A 17881-nucleotide genomic window follows, 5' to 3' on the forward strand; every position below is an offset into this window, starting at 1 on the left:
ATAGTTGACCTTCCTCCCAGAGTTCCAGTACGGCAATTCGAGTGGGAATGCAATGGCCAATAAGCTATATTCTCACTACAATGCAAGGCAATACCCTGGTAGAAAATTTATTACAATAAGCCTACAATATGATAAATAATTATTTATTGAGAAATGCGATGCTTTTTAGAGAACGTTAAAGGAATTTATCCAAGGCCTTTCACGCGTCAAAAGCAAGTCATACCACAACCATTGACACCATAAGACTTTTGTTATTGGCTCCTCTCAATAATGAATAGCCGTTTTGGGGCGAACAGCTTTGCAAAAAAACACAGGGAATTAGGTTAAGGGCATTTTAACCGCATTACCCCAATCCCTGGCGAGTCAAAACAGCAAACTATTGCCCTTCATGTTGGTATAACCGCTTAGCTTTCGCCTGCCACTTTATCAGTATTTCAAGCGCGCTCAGGTTTTCTTTCGTCTTTTTTCGTGCAAAGATTCAATCAGGCTTAGAGCCGGGCATTCCGGGTAATTCGTCACCATGATAGAAAATTGGGTTTAATCCGTACCGCCAGGTTGCGATCGAATTTGCCTGTTAATCACCCTGACGCCTCGGATTATTACCTTGTCTTTGGCTAAACAACTGGGCTTGAATTTTGCCTTTAAACGTTAGGTTTAATTTATTGAGGAAAAAATGGAGCTTATAGACAGCGTAAGCGCGGGATACCAGACACTATTTGTCTTTAAGAGGAACTACCGGAGATTTTTTAACTGTTTTTAAACCTACTTTTGGCCTAAAGCCAATATGGGTAACGTTCTTTGTACATGTCGAATGATATCTTTTTATTTTATTAGCAAGTATTTGTAACGTACAAAAATGCTAGACCTACTTGTATTAATATGGACTTTGATATTCATTCTAGCTCCGACTAAAACCTTCTTCTACGTCAAATTACAACTTCTAGCCACTATGCTCCAAACTTTTGATTTAGTTTTATTTTATTCAACCGTTATCAGTTTTAATTATAAGGTCTGAGTTTCAAGCTTATTTGTGTATATTGTCCAAAAAACATTTCAACAATCAAAGTCATAAACATAATATGTTCTATTAGTAAACATGTTTGGGCCTTTTTTAATAGAAAAGCTATACCAAAAATCTGTACGCGCCACCATTTTTACCGAACAACAGAATAAATGACATGTGTGATCAAATTAATACACTTTCAAAATCCTCATACCTTTATGTTTCAGGAATTTTGTTTCTAAAAATATTAAACCTACGCAAAAAAAAGTTTATATCGACAGTTATTTGGGTACGGATCTGTAATGTAGCTTGATAATAAATTGCTAAGCCAAAATGGTCGAGTCAATCGACAGCATCTAGATTAAGACGTCTTGATACGAGCTAGTGTCATCTAGAAGATGATCCATTTTGGCTTTGCAATTTATTATTAAGCAACACAGTTATTACTTTGTTGAAATAAGTATGACAAAGAACGATTAAACGTGATTTTCGCATAGAGACGTAAAATTCGAAAACATACTAACTATAAAATAGAAGCAAACTCACCGCTAAATAAAATGTTGAACTGAATTTTTAATATTGGTAATTCCATTGACCCTCTTTGCAAAACAGATTCAACCTGAACTATTGCTATATTTACGGTCAGATACTTTAAAGAGATTAAAAACGATACTGACAAGGCCTTGTAAAATAAGATCTGTTTTAACATTAAGTGTTTGACCTTAATAACTAGACTATACTGCTGTCAAAAAAATTACGGAAAAGGAGCATTAAAGACTTGACATGAACCCAAACATTACACCTAGCTCTAGTTTGTTTGGAGTAATTCGTTTGTGGTTTGGTTTGACGTGAAACACACGCATGTAGCTTAACCACTTCTACCATTGAGGTTGAGAGGAGTGGTTAAAATATGGGTTGCGGCATATATTTGGCTTTACACAATCCCACACACGCTTTCATATCAACTGTTTACACCTACAACAAGTGAACCAGATCAAACGCTATGTTGTTAGTTTTTATAGTTTACTTCTAGGGCAGTGATTTTTAACCTTTTTTCTTTCGTGGCCCATTTACGTTGCGAAAAAATTATGTGACCAATAAATTTTCATGAAAGAAAAAACTGTAAAATAGGTTTAGAACAAAACACAGCAGAATATATTTCAAAGCATATTATTTATTCAACCGTGCATTAGTGAGACACTTGCGGCTGAACAATAAGTTTACATTCCTTTTTAAGTCCTCTCCAAGCCATTATTCCTGTAAAATTAAATAATATTAATGACAAAAATGAAACTAAATCTAGCTTTTTTGAATTGGTCTGTGGCCCACCTCAAAAACAATGTCCTGATGGCCCACCAGTGATCCGTGGTTGAGAACCGCTGTTCTAGGGTATTGCCTAGCATATAAGCTTTTAAACCTCTAACAAACAAACCAGGCTATAACCTTTATTTATTGCCTTTGTACGATTTTAGGTAAAATTGAGATGATGCAATGAAAAAAGGCGCACGTTTTCTGAAACACCTGATATTTGTTTGTGTTGGTTTCAAAATCTATGTGTGAGCAACATGTTGATGTATTTTAATAAAACCATTTTAATAAATTTCACTTTTTTGGTTGTCCTAAAATACATAACACGGTAATTTCCTGTATATTTGTTTTATCAACACATTTTTCCTTTCATTTTTCTCTAAAATGGGATTTTTTTTAAGGAATCCAAAACATTTTGGAATCTCCACTAGCGAGTATATAAAACAAGTAACTTAAATTAATAGTTTTAAAATCAGAGTAAAATACAGGATCATAGGTTAGATTAGCCTGTAACTCGGGAATTTAACTTTGAGTTCTGCTTATTATACCATTTTGGATGAAAGGGTCAATCTAATATGAAATATTTTGCAGCATGTTACCATCCATCTGTCATATGTTTACGAATAACGTCAAAACAGTGACAAAAAGCAGTTGAATATATACGATCAGACTTTAGGAAAACTAGTTTGGGCGACTCTGAAATGCGACTATTAGCATCCAGTTTTGCTGGCTATAGCTTCTCCACTATACCTTTACGCTTTTGCGTAATTTAATTTTTGAAAGATTTGATAAAAACGCCAACTTTGATCCAATCTTCCACAGGTGCAATAACACCCACACGAAAATGCGATTTAGCAGCGATAAAGTGGAAATAATTTACTTAAAGGTTTGTGAAGCAATAACATTGAGTGTATTTGCTACGTATAGTCCAAAAACACAAAATTATTAATTGGTTTTATAAAATGTTTAACTTTAAGAATTTTGTCAACACTTGAACAAAAACTTGTGCAAATCGTTAATAAAAGTAGGAAAATGAATATGTTGTCTATTCAAGTTTTTAAGAAGCAGTTATGCCGTTATACCAATAAAGTAGTTTTATATCTTGTCTTTGTCTTGTGGTTAATTTTAAATCTTATATCCAGTTGAATAATTACATCGTGAATTTAATTCAACTGATGCATTAAATATTTATAGGATTAGAAATTTTTCTTAAACGCGTGTAAATAACCAAAATCGGCGTTATTTTAAATTCCATTTAGCAAAAAACAAATTTATACGCAAAGTTTACAAAATAGCTAATAAATGTTTTTTTTTTAACAATAAACATTTTGAGTATTGTTTGTGTGGATAAACTTAAAAAAATGGTGGATGAAAATGTAAACCGTATTTATAAAAAAATATTGTTATAATGCTGAATAGGAAATATCTAAAAGAGTTTTATGAATAATTAATTGTAGGATTAAAACGTCTCTCATAAACGCGTATAATCACCCAAATCGGCGTATTTTTTTTTGTATTTCGTAAATTCAGTTAAGCAAAAGATCAAATCGTAAAATTTACAAAATGATTAGTAAAAGTTTTTTTTAATGAATCGAAATTTAGTTTAACAAAAATCAAATTTGTTTTTTTAAATGGTGGATATATGAAAATATACTGAATACGAAAATGTGAAAGAACTAAATATCCAAAAATACTTGCTGGAATGCTGATTAAGAAAATCCAAAGAAGTTTTATGAATAATTGTAGGATTAGAACTTTTCTCACAAAACGCTTGTAAATCATCAAAATCGCCCTTTTCCAGAAAGTGTGTTCTAAGCCGGTCCGCCACCCAAGTCGCCCACCAAAGCACATCGACATTGTAACAACGCTAATCCAAATCGACTCATTACTCGGGCGTCAATATTCGCTCGCTTAAGTCGCCTGTTTACTAAGTATAGCCCGATCACCACAACACAGACCAGGATTACGGCGATATAATCGGCGGGCCACAGCTGCCCAAAACCCGGCCGATTCCAAACTTCAAGCCGATCCTGATGTGATGTAAACCCGCTGATCTCGAAGTACGTGCAACCGCAAGTCTTTTTTGTGGCGGCCATGACAGAACGCTGTATGTGTTTAACCTTAGGCACACGCCTAATACTCCGTCGAAATTACGCCCGCGCTTAGGCGAAAATGAGGAATTTTGTACGATTTGCAAACATCAATCTGAGCCTTTGTGTTGTATACGCGCCGATGTTATAGAAGGTGCACCGATTATTTTACCATTTGTACGTGTGTTGTTCTTTTCAGTCTTTCTTTCCCACTCACGTAAATTAAATCGCTCTTCAACTTCTGCATCTCACCTTTCACGTTTCATTTCTTATATTATCACGTTTTCAGCTGGCAACAAATAATTGCGTTTTCCACTTTATAACGCCTACTATTGTTGTAGTTATTATTTGTCTGTATTGAATACAGTTTAAAAACACTTGGTGCAGCGTTTAACATCCGACAGGCCGTTAGGTAAAGGCTCTGCAAGTTGGTGTAACAATAATACCTCGCGCTTAGGCGAAAATGAAGAATTTTGTACGATTTGCAAACAACAATCCGAACCTTGTGTGTCGTACGCGCTAAAGTTAGACTGCGTGCAACCGCAAGTCTTTGCTGTGGCTTGGATAACAGAACGCCGTCGATTTTAGCATATACCAAGTGCTTCCCAACCTTTTATGGCTTACGGGGCCCCTAGAAATAGTAAACAGATTGCAAAACCCCGACTAGTATTTTCGTTTTTAATTCAATAAAATGTCACAAATAATGAAACTGAAACATTACAAATCAACTCGAAGCTGTGTAGGAAAAAACTTACCAAGCGCTTACCAACAGAGAAAAAGTCAGATTCTTAAAGCTTCCCCAATGCCTCGCGACACTCTTGAATATTGGAAATAGCACCCCGGTTGGGAAACACTACCTGGCCAAGCCACAAACCTTTGTATGTGCAACTGCGAGCTTTTTTGTGGGTGCCATAACAGAACGCTGTATTTGTTTAACCTTAGGCACCCGCCTAATACTCCGCTGAAATTACGCGCGCTTAGGCGAAACTGAGAATTTTTTTACAATTTGTCATGAAAAAAAAAAAAAAAATTTTTTTTGATGTTAACAACCGCTGGCCTTTGTTGTGGTTGGGGAGGTCAACACACTGACGGTCAGGGATGTCCGATATAATATTGGATCTGTGCCGATTCTTGATGGAAAAAGGTAGTATCGCTATACTTGACCGATATTAGGGTGGTATGTGTGCTGATCCAATATCAAACTAATATAGAAATTTCAGCCATGACATTCAGTTAAACGATTCTACCTTGAAAGTTGCTTTATCAAAAAAATAACAGATTAACAACTGTATAGCTAACTGAACTTCTTAAAACTAAAGCAAATTTGGGCGTACCGACTTGATAATAGGGCTTTTGAACGTTTTAAACTAATCAATTTGCTCGTTTGAGCAGAGTAATGACGTCATTTGATATCAGATCGGTTTGCGATTTTCCCCCAAAATTTTGTTCCCTCCCAACGAGTATCTGTAGCGGAGTAAAATGTAATATTGGACATCTTAACTGACGGTTTACGCCAATGGGTACAATAATACATGTTAAGTCCTTTTAAAATAAATAACAAAATTTAATGAAAAATATCCTTTAAAGAAAACCCAATATTTATACTTCAATCTTTTGTCCAAAAAAAGTCTTAAGTCAAGTCAAGGCATTATGCCCGAAAGGCATAGGCCAAGTCAAGCCGCTTTGCCCAAATAACTTAAGTCAAGTCTTTTAAAAACAGCGACTTAAGTTAGATCATTGTCATACGCCACGTCACAGTCATAGATTTGAGTTATAGCAGCACTGTGCAACCCTGAAGATAGCTTGTTGCCTATAGCCTAGCATTTCCACAGCTGTAGCTATGAATATAATCCTTGCTCAGATCAAAGCAACAACTTCAGTTTGTTTGTTCTTTTTAGCAACGCCCTATAAGACTTCACTTTCCCGGTGGGCCTGTTTACATGTGTCAGTGTGGCGGCTAATCCATACACAGAAGAAATCGACATGTTTGAAAGCTAATTGATGCTTCTGAATCACATTGTAGCGATTAAATCGAGGAATTTTAAAATGCCACCCACTGTTGAAATCTGCTGTTGGCGTGTTGCTTGAGTTTAAGGTGCGTTTTGTAGACTGGTATGTGACTAGGGACAATATATATTTAAATCACAGTGAAGGTTTTCTCTTATAAGCAAATCAAGACCTTGGTTTTAAGCTTTCCAAACTCACATAATGTTTGGTTTTAAGTAATATGTTAACAATATTTTTAAGGCAGAAACTAAGTAGTCGTTTTTTAACTGCGACTAAAACTGTTTTGTTGGTTGTACATCTTTTACTTGACTTGATTTGACTTAAGTTCGGACAAAGAGATACTTTACTTGACTTAAGTTTTTTTTGGCCAAATGTCTTAAATTGAATTAGGTGTTTCGGGCCAAATAACTTGACTTGACTAAAGTCAATTTGAAAAAAGACTTAAATTTACTTAATGCATTTAATCTAACTTGTAATTGATAAAAAAATCACAAAAGGCAAAAAAGTTTTAAAACCACTTTAGTTAAAACATGAATACTGCAGGTACCCCGCCTCACAAACGGCCTCATTGGTTCTACTTGAAAACTGCAAGCACATTGAAAGGTTACTTATTTATGACGTCACGTTCAGATGTAAGTTTGGGACGTCAGGTCTGAAAAAACTTGCATGCCGCCCACATCAAAATTCCTCGATCCCCGCTATACCTATGTAATCAGCTTTACTGGACCAGAACAGAGTTTGTGTTTGTATCTAGGCATTCGATTGATTTTCAAATGACTTGACTTGACTTAAATATTTTGGTAAAATGATTTTGGTTGAAATTAGGTGTTTTAATTAAGCATTTTTTCGTTAAATTTGGGAATTTACCCTAATTTCTGCACTTAAAATAGTTTGCTTGCCGTATAATGCGTTTTAGAAATTTTAGTTTAGTTATTGCTAATCGGACGAGTTTACCAAATTTTAAAAGTTTACCGTGTAATATTTATGACAAGGGCTTGACTTGCTTTCATTATGACTTTGACTGGGACTTGAGTCATTTCAAAATGGCTTGTTTACAACACTGTAAAAGGCAACGCAAAACGCAACTTTTGCAATACTTCTTTTAAGCACTTTTTTTTTTAAGCGTACTAATTTACGATGTCTACTACGTTATAGGCGTTAAACAAAGGGAAAGTTGGAAGGTAACAATACGACACACGCCCTGTAATTATTGCGTCATAATGGGTTGACGGTAATATATTTCCTCGCCGCTAATGTGGCTTTGAGGGTCCAATTTTCACTGGAATGAGGTCATAAAGCAATAAACAAGGGCTTTTGTGACGCGTGTCTTTTCTAAAATGAACAAATTATTGCGTCATAAAAAAGTAATGAAGGCCGATTGTCCGTCATTAGACGAGAGATTATTTACAGCCTTAGATCTATGTTTGAAAGCAATTTGCAAGAAAACCACATCCACTGTGTAATTAAATTGCTAAAAATAAACTTCCAGTTTAGGATGTCTCAACCAGGCGTGGAAGAACTGTTTCAAGGGGGGTGCGGGGATGCCAAATCAGACACAGAAAATATATTACTGCAATTCATTTATTTACTTAGTAAAAAGTAAAACCAACAGTTTGGTATTGTGTTACTGTGTTATAACCTACTTGTATAAAAATAAATTTACAATAGTATTGTTATCTAAAGCAATTTTAGAACCTGGTATGACCGGAGGTCGTGAGTTCGAACCTCACCGCAGGCTAGTTGTTTTTATAACCTGACTTTGATCAACAGATTTGGTGAGACTGCCATGGTCTACTATTCTACAATTGGTGGCGAGAATTTATTGGTGTTTTGAAAGGGGATCAGCAAGAAGAAAGGTCAAGAAGCGCTCTTCAAAATACACTATATGATGTTCAACGCCGGATCCAGGATTTTTGTTTGTCGGGAGGCATGAGTTTTACGGGAATCACGTGACAAGATTACGTCATGATGTGACGTCATAAAACATTTATTTTTTTAAAACACTTGTTTTGTCTTGCAGCTAGTCCAGTCTAATCGCACATGGCCTGATTGCCATTTTCTCCCTTTTTTATATTACACTTTTGTACTTAAGAACCTCTTTTCAGGTTAACAAACATATAAGTGTTAAAAACACACACCTTTTTATTTCAAATTCTGTCAAAAGGTTGCTCGTCGGCGTATTTTTGTATGCTTTATATTCGTTTTAAACCTGACACCTGACGTTATCAGGACATATCTGGTCCTAATGTTGCAGACGACTTACTTAATGACTGTTTGTTTTTTATTCCGAGTTGTAAAGAAAAATATGCGTGTGATTAATGACTTGGAGTTCATATCTACTTTTTACAGCTAAATTTAAAAAAAAAAAAAAAACAGTTTTTTTAAGGTGCATTTCGATGTCGTGTCTCACACTTCTATTTTTATTATTGGTAATATTGTTACAAAGATTTATCCTTTTAAAAGGTGCGCGACTGAAAATACAAATAACTTACCTCAGTTAAAATAGGAAGTGGCTATTGATCCAGCTCGCTCGTGTGACGCATACACCCATTAGTGGTTTGGCATTGAGTTCGGGTATTCCGCCCAGCATTCATAGAGTTCTTATCACATTACATCACTTTTTTGGTTAAAAATGGGTGAGCGTTTGGGTTCAGGTGGTGTTAGGGATAATGGGAAAAACCCAGACTTTTCGAGATTTGCATTATTTGATGTCTTTATTCCGAATCCATTTGACTTATTAGGTTAGCCGGTTAGGCATACATGTATTTTCGTGAATATGCTTTGAATTACTCTGTTATCCGGGTAAATAACCTCTTTGATTAAAATTATAGTTATTGGATAAAACTTAATAAAAAAATAAAAAAATTGAAATAAATAAAAACGTTTTTTTACAATTGGGTTTACAATAGTTTGCCGATTTGTTTCAATGTTGTATGAAAAAAGAATGGCAACTTATAGATTTATGAAAAACAATCAGTATCTATATGATTTACTGCAAATATGTACAGCGTGAATCAGATCAAATTATTTTTAAAAAAACGTGATAAAACGTGATAAAACTTTAAGCATCCGGTTTACCACTTTACATGTCGATTTACGCTGATTTTCTAACAAGGCGATTTTAATCAGAAATCATTTAAAATTGCCGGATCATTTGTAGATAGCTATCGCCCCTATTCATTTCTAGCGGCTTGTTCGTTTCATAATGACCTTGGAAGACAAGCATCTATTTTTTTCCTCGTAGACCTTTGCGCTTAACTATTTGACTTTAGAAGCCAAAGGATCCAGGAAGAACGCATTAATATTGCATTTCAAAGCGTTCCAAATTAAACCGATGCTATTGGCGTGAATTGATAGCGCGGCTATTTGGCAAACGCCTTAATAGCTGTCAAATTTACTGAATTAAACCTATTTAGGAGTCGCACTGAGCGCCAGGAATACAGGTCTATTGCCTCAGATGGGCGATGTATTATTTATGGGCTTGTGTTTTACAATTAATCGTAGAGAGATATTCCGCATTTGGGGACGATGTATGTTAAGATTGGACGCGACAATATACGAAGACTTCAACCCACGATAAATAAGCAACCATTTCGAGCGAATTTAAATTCTTCGCTTGTTTGTAAATTCAAGTCGTCCAAACGTAAATCATCAGACTTCGACATTTTCCAATTGCGCCGAATCGAAATAAAATGTGGGCGCGAAAAACTCCCGCCTTTTTCCGCGACGAACGCATTGCCATCAGACAAACAACAAACGCACAAAGAAATTTAATTAATTTTGGATTAAAACTTGTATTTAAATGTTGTGCAGAAAACTTTAAGCTTATCTGCCGTACCTGTTCCTATCGACTAAACATCAAGATAAAAAAGTCAAAAGAAAGATCAAAGCAGAAAATGTAGGATCTGTGTTCGCAGAATTAAATTTCCTGTTCCAATAGCAGATGTCATTTTACTGGAATTCGAAAGTTCACCTAATTTTTTTTTTTTTTTTTTGTTATTAAGTTTTATGATTTTTAGAAATGCAAAATTTTGCGATTCGTTTTCTAGACATTAACCGATATAATTAGTCGTTGGAATTACGTAGCTTGTTATTTAACTGTCCAACACTAGAGAATAGGCAAAATTTATTTTCTTAATTTATTTAGTTTGTGCTTCAAATGTGAGTAAGCTTCTCATTTTTTTAAAGGTTATTTTAACATTCCATCATCTTTTAAAACCTCTCAGAAATACATCTGGAAATAGTCTATGTAAATTTGCATTTACCATTTATTGTTCCTAAATCCGTTCCTAATTCCATTCAAAGCTGTTCCAAAATCGCAAATGCTGTTCCGATAACATGTACTGCACAAAATTTAAGCGGGAACATTTAGCGTCTATCTATTTTACTCGCCATAGTTGTGCTCATGTGTTTTTTTGCCACAGCGCTATGCTAATTATAGTATTAGGAATGTCCGAAAAATCGAAGCGCAGCTGATACCCAACGTCAAGTGGTAGTACCTGTACTTGTCCGATACTATATGTTGGTATTGGTGCCGATTCGATACCAAAATAATATAGCAACTTTTGCCATTATTTTCGACCAAACTATCAGACAATTTCGTAAAAATAGTAGGTAAAAAAATGAAAGTACCACACTTCTCACACTATGGCAAATTTGGGCTTAATACCCCGTAAATAAATAAAATACCTTTGAACGTATAATTTGATCTGTTTTGTTTGTCTGAGCAAATTCATGACGTCATTTAAAATCGGATCGATCCATTTTGTCCGAAATATCGGGTACCGGTGTCCCAATAAGTATCAGACATTTTATAAAAAAAAAAAAAAGGCAAAAATCCTAGTTTGAAATTTGGAGTATTATGGCTGGAGGTTACAGTAAGACGTAGCAAGAATATCAAAGTCATAAAGAAGTAGGTGGCATTTTAAACGTTTCGAATAACATTTCATTCTTTTTCAAAATCAATAATGTTAATAACTACATCTAAAAAATGCTACCGGCTTTGATATTCTTACTACATGTTTAAAATATTTTGTAAAATTGTCTGTGGGCCAAAATTAAGGGTTAAACAGGCCGGGTCCGTCTCAAGGGCCGTGATTTACCTAACCCTGCTTTATACCAAAGAAACTTACCACCTGGGGCTTATTGTTAACCCCTTGTTAGAGGACGATGGGTCAAACTGCACCCAGCTCTTCTAATATAGGGCCCCAGTTTTTTGAACGCGTACTTTCGTGAATGCCTATGAATAAATGTGAGGTGACGTTGATTTTGTCTTACAATTTCCGTATCGCATAGCTGACAATTGCTTTTATCAAAGACGCTTCAAACCATGTAAAGGGATACCCGTAATTTCTCGATAAAAAATCTATTTCCAGTAATGGACGAAACGAAGTGTTTTCAATCGTAATTTGTCGAGCACTTGTGCTTTAAGTGGACCTTTCAAGTTGGTTAAACCTTGTGTTCCACTTTAGCCTTGCAAAACACGTGTTACGTAAAAGGCTTTTCCGGGATCAAATTCTAAGGAGAAATAGTAACTAGTTTATACAACGTAAAAAAACAAATTGCCTTAGATTTAGAAAAATAAAACGGTAAATAAATATTGTTTTGCGACTTTAAAAATCCGGAATAAAATTATTTTGTTGAACTATATAGATATAGGATTTGCTGGTGTAACATATCTAGACGCAGTGTTGTGATGACTTAAGTCATAGACTTAAATTAAGTGCACTTAAGTCACTGTTTTTAAATGACCCGACTTGACTTAAGTATTTTTTGATAAATGACTTGACTTCGATTTTAGTCATTTTTGGCATTCAATTATCTCAAGTTTTTCACAATAAACATTTCAATTGCTGTATATTGCGTTGTTTGTTAGGTTTAGTTGAGTGTTTACTCATATTGGGACGAGTTTACCGATTTTAATAGTTTAACAGTTTACTTTTACGTCAATGACATCACTTGAAATTAACTTCCTTTTATAATGACTTGACTGGAACTTGACTTGGGAAACCGACGATTTCGACTTGGACTTGAGTTAGTTTTCAAATGACTTGACTTGGACTCAATAACTTAAAAAGACTTAGTAACTACAATGTGTAGCCGTAACACTAAAAATGGTACAGTATTTTGCTATAAAAAAAACGAATCAATAAACAAATTTACTATTTTCTTTAGATAAAATAAAAGGTGATAGAATAAGATTATATAAACAAAGAACAAAAAGACTAGTGTGAATTATCGTAAAATTAAGTGAAAAACACTTCCTAATGTCGTTTTATTAATATCATTCCAATGCGTCTGCGCAAAAAATTAAAGTTGAAGTGTAGAAAATAAAGGTGAAATTATTTAAACATGTATTGAACACATTGTTACTTGTGTAACGGAAAAACTTGTGCTGAAAACATAAAAAAAAACTTTTTTTATTGGCATCAGTTTATTGGGAATATTTTGGTAAAAAAGATTTCTGTTAGTCTTATCAAAAGAAACACCAAATAAAAACACAGGCAAAATATTCACATGTAAACGTGCAGCAATAAATACACAATTGCATATGTAACAACGTAAGCTTGTTAAATTACCTTATCTTGAACATTTTATAGGGCAACAGAAAACAAACGTGAAATTATTTAAACATGTATCAAACACACTGTTACTCGTTAAAGGGAAATATTGGTGCAGGACACCTAACATAATATTTTATCAGCATCAGTTAATGCGAAATATATTGGCAAGAAAGTAATTTCTGTTAATCGTATCAAAACAAACACCACACAAAACGTGCAATAATAAATGCACAATTACATATGTAACAAAGTAAACCTTGTTAAATTCCCTTATGCTGAACATGCTTGTCAGAATGTTAACTGTGGCAACGTATTGAAGCCTTGAAGGCAAATTAGATTGCTAGCAGCACGCTTGCTGTCATTGAGACATTCCCAATCGGCGTTAGATTTCAATCAATTCGAATTGGGCCATTTGGCGTGCTCAGCACTGCGATAAGCAAGGTATTACGTTACTATTTACCACTTGGTTGACATTCAAAATATCTCTTTATCACATCATAATGGCCTTTGATCGTCATGAAACGCCAGCCTTCCTAGAAATCGACTTTGAAATGGAATTGGAACGGCTGCGAAGGGATTTGGTTTCAGGAAATTTACAAAAGATTACATGTGGTTTATGTTTTTTGGACAAACTGAAAAACAAAACTTTAACAGCAACAATCAACTAAAAATGCATTGGTAAAATTTTTAGGTAAAAAAAATAAAGCAAAACTAAAACAGTAGTTTACTATTAAAAAAAACTAACCCCATTTTACAGTTAAAATAAACAGAACGTTAGCCGGAATCAACTACAACTGCATTGATAAAACTTTAAGGCAAAAAGTAAAATAAAATAAGTCAATTGTTTCCGACTTTGAAAAGTAACCCCATTTTGCAGTTGAAATAAACAACACTGTAGCAACAATATCAACTAAAACTGCATAAAGAACATTTTAAGGTGAAAAAAACAACAAAATAATAATAAAAATAAGAGTATGCTTTTCGATTCCAAAAACTAACCTCATTATGCAGTTAAAATAGAAAACATTGGGCATATTTAAAATAAGTTTGAACTGTAGGCCCATCTTCTTAAATAAAAAAAAGTTACCATGTGGAACTTAAAGTTTGAAAGTCTCGGACCCTACTGTTTTACTCAGGTTTTAAAACAGTTTAAACTTTAAAGTTTTGAATGGTAACATAACTATTAAGGGATGTCAGATACTACGCGAATAAAAGTATGTAAGTTCCAAATGTAACAATTATTAGGTGCCACCAGAAAACGCGATAAGATAAGAAATAAAACGAAAAAGTGAGGTACAGAAGTGAAAACGCTATACAATTTAAGTGAATAAGAGTAACAAGAAAACAGACGTACAAACGATAAATTATAGAAAAAATAACGCAAACACAAACTATAAAATAATCCGTGCAACACTACAACTTGACCCTATTGAGAACAATATCAACAGAAATTAGGGCCTCTAACAGAAATAGGGGTATTAATAAGCTAGAGGGCTTCACATGTGATATTGAGGTCAACATTAAATAAAATTGGCTACTTTACCTTCTTATATAGAATTAGGGACTGTACCTTCCCACGGTTGGTTTTTGAAGGTTAGTTGTTTAAAGGAGTGTTGTTCAAGGGGTGAGTAAGAGCCGGTGAGACCCGACAATCACTTGTTCTTTAAGGGCCGTGCGCGCCAAGGTACTTGACTAGCTCGGGGTGGCGAGGAGCACAAACGTTTCGCAATCATTGCGACTATAAACAAACATGAATCGACATAAGGGCGAAGCATATGCACAGTTGAAATATATACTTAAAAAAACGTGAATATGCGTGAATAAGAAATGCCCAAAAAACGCCAATAAAGATAAAAAAAAAACTAAAAAATGCATATAAAGTTGAAAAACAAAGACCTAAAAAGCCGTCAATATAGATGAAAAACAAAGATTTAAAAAACGCCAACATTAATTAAAAACAAAGAACTAACCAATTTATATTTTTTTCTAGAAAGCAAAATCACCCACAAATTGTTTCTCCGCAATATTTAAAGGGACAAAAAACAGTTTTAGTCACATTAAAAACGAACATATTTAAACGAACTTCGTTAAAAAGTAAAATAACTATACTAAACCGATCTCCCGAAAATATCAAATCGGGCCTGTCTAAGAATACCAATCGTCGTTTGGTACCGGGAAGGATCGCAATATTTTTTGCTGAAAATATTCTGTAATGTTAGGTATCACAAATTTATTAATATGGCGTATCGGAATAAAACGTCAAATATCGCACATGACCAATACCGGTTCGCGCGACGTCTTGTGGCCTTTATTAAATTCGACTTAATTTGCACATTTTCGCATATCTCCAAACGTAATTTAACAAATTCGTTAGCTGACGCCATATTGCGTGCGTGCGAAAGACTTTATGACATCTCTAAACAAGGTTGTTTGACATTCTTGTTTAGGCTTTGAGGTTCTTTTGGATCTATTAAACCAGGGGTTCTTAAACTATTTTTACCGCGGACCCCCCCTAATGTTTTTTTTTGCTTTGCGTGGACCACAGTAGGCAAAAATTTTCAGACATGACGTCACAATACAACTAGACAATCTGCTGATTTCCGTCCGAAACCTGTGAAAGTGAAATGGAGTCAAAATACATTCAGTGCAAAACCTTTTTATTTTCATTGAACTCTTTTCTTGACTACATCCTAAACAAGCACTAAAATTTTAATTAGGCCCTCATGGAACCCTAAAAATAAATCCAAGAACCCTATTTAAGAACCTCTGTATTAAGCGAACACTTTTGCTTTTACTAGAAAGCCGAGCGCTATTGAGAAGTCATTAAAATGACACACGGCCGTCGCCCAACCGGTCAATTTGTAACCAGCAATGTACGTAAACAGTACAAGATCGTCTGTCGGTGTTGTCTTACACAGGCGCCTAAAACCAACGCGGTAATGAGTGTTTTAATTAAGTCGACTTGTAAACCGCTTGCAGTGCCGCCTGGTTGACGTTATACGCACTCGTTTAGCGTTGTGTTGCTACGATTTATCAATGTTAGCTCACCCGATCCGTTAGAAATTAGTGCATTTCTAAGCAAAAAGGTCTACGACAATTAGTGCATCCAAAGGATCAAAAAGTCCGACTTTTAGACTTTAAGGTCTCGGACAATGCACTAATTTGACTTAACATTGTGCTTCTAACCAGCACCCTAACCCAAATAATGTGCATTGAATTAATAATTACATAAACGCTTTAGGCTTCAATACCGCAATTTGTGACGTAACAATCCTATGGTACCATAGACGAGAAACTATCTTATGCCCACCCTAGTTTGGGCTTTTTCACCAGCATTCAAATAAGTATTACATTAACGCACATTATTTGAGTTAGGGTTCGGGTTAGCGTTTGGGTTAGGGTGGGTCAAGTGTAATTAATGGTATCTCACACTTTTTGTAATCTTTTGTGAATGTTCAGCGAATATTTTCAATTTATCTACGCCGGGAGTTTACCTAAAGGTCCAAATTAGTTCGTTGCCAAGACCTCAAGGTCTAAAAGTCTAGAGTTTTCTGCCATTGGATGCCCTAATTGTCGTAGACCTTTTTGCTTAGAAATGCACTAATTTCTAACGGATCGGGTGGTTAGCTGCAGTAATGCTCGAGCTATATGTATATGTATAGCTGTTGGTGTTGGCGGATAAATCGGATTAACCTCTTGTCCCTGTAATTGAATTATTTGAGTATATGTTTTTCGCATTAATGCGAACTGTGAAACACTTCTTATTTTCTGCCTTTCTGTCGAAAAAAAAAGAAGTTATGGGTTTTATGCCATCGTGGCATTTAATAAATCAAAATAAAAAATTTTTACTGAAGCAAATTAAAAGGCGCCTGTATTTTCTAAATGTTCTCAAAAATTCGGTAAAATTTAAATGAAAACAGAAAACAACAAATCGAGTTAAATTTAAATTAAAAAATATTTTTACCGAAAAAAAATATTGGATTTACTGAAACAAATTAAATGTTGCAAAACTTCAGAAAAAATAAATTAAAATAGAAAAAACACAGCGTGAAAGTTTAAATTAAAAACTATTTTTTACCGAAAAAAATATTGTTTTTCATTGAAACAAATCAAAAGCCGCCTATATTTACTAAATGTTGCAAAACTTTAAAAAAAATTAAAATAGAAAAAAGGAGAGAGAGGTAAACTTACCATAAAAAATATTTTTTACTGAAAAATAAATATTGTTTTTCACTAAAACAAAAGACGCTTATATTTACTGAATGTTGCAAAACTTCGGAAAAAAATTAAATTAAAATAGAGAACACCAGAGCGAGTTAAATTTAAATCAAAAACTATTTTTAACCCCAAAATTTTTTTTAACAGAAACAACCTTGTTTTGAAATACGCCTATGTTAACTAAATTTTGACAAACTTGAAAAAATAAAACAAAATAGAAAACATCAAATCGCGTTATATTCAAAGTAAAACAATTTTTTTTTTCCGAAAAATTTTTTTTTAACAAACAGAACCTTGTTGAAATAGGCCTATATTTACTTAATTATTGTTCTAAACTTCTGCAAAATTGAAATAATAACAGCAGGTCTGTTGTCTTGCGGTTGTAATTACCCATATGGTAGCCGCAAGACCGGAAGAAACCCTTTTAGGCGTAATAAGCGCCAGAAACAATGCTTTCGAACTGGCCAACAATGGCGGCGCATAAATGATGGACGCCGGGCGTAAACAATGGCCGTGACGTCACAATGCCTGCATCGCGAGCAGGCGTGGGAGCAGGGACAGAGCTTGAAATCGCTGTGTCGCTGTGTTTCCGACCTAATCGACGATAATTGCTGGATGGAAGTGCTTTTTTGCTGATGACAAGATAACAACGACTTGCCGCCTGTAATCTCGCCCTTTGTTGCCGCACAGAC

Source organism: Ascidiella aspersa, chromosome 5 (assembly GCF_963924565.1).
Source record: "Ascidiella aspersa chromosome 5, kaAscAspe10.2, whole genome shotgun sequence".
NCBI lineage: Eukaryota > Metazoa > Chordata > Ascidiacea > Phlebobranchia > Ascidiidae > Ascidiella > Ascidiella aspersa.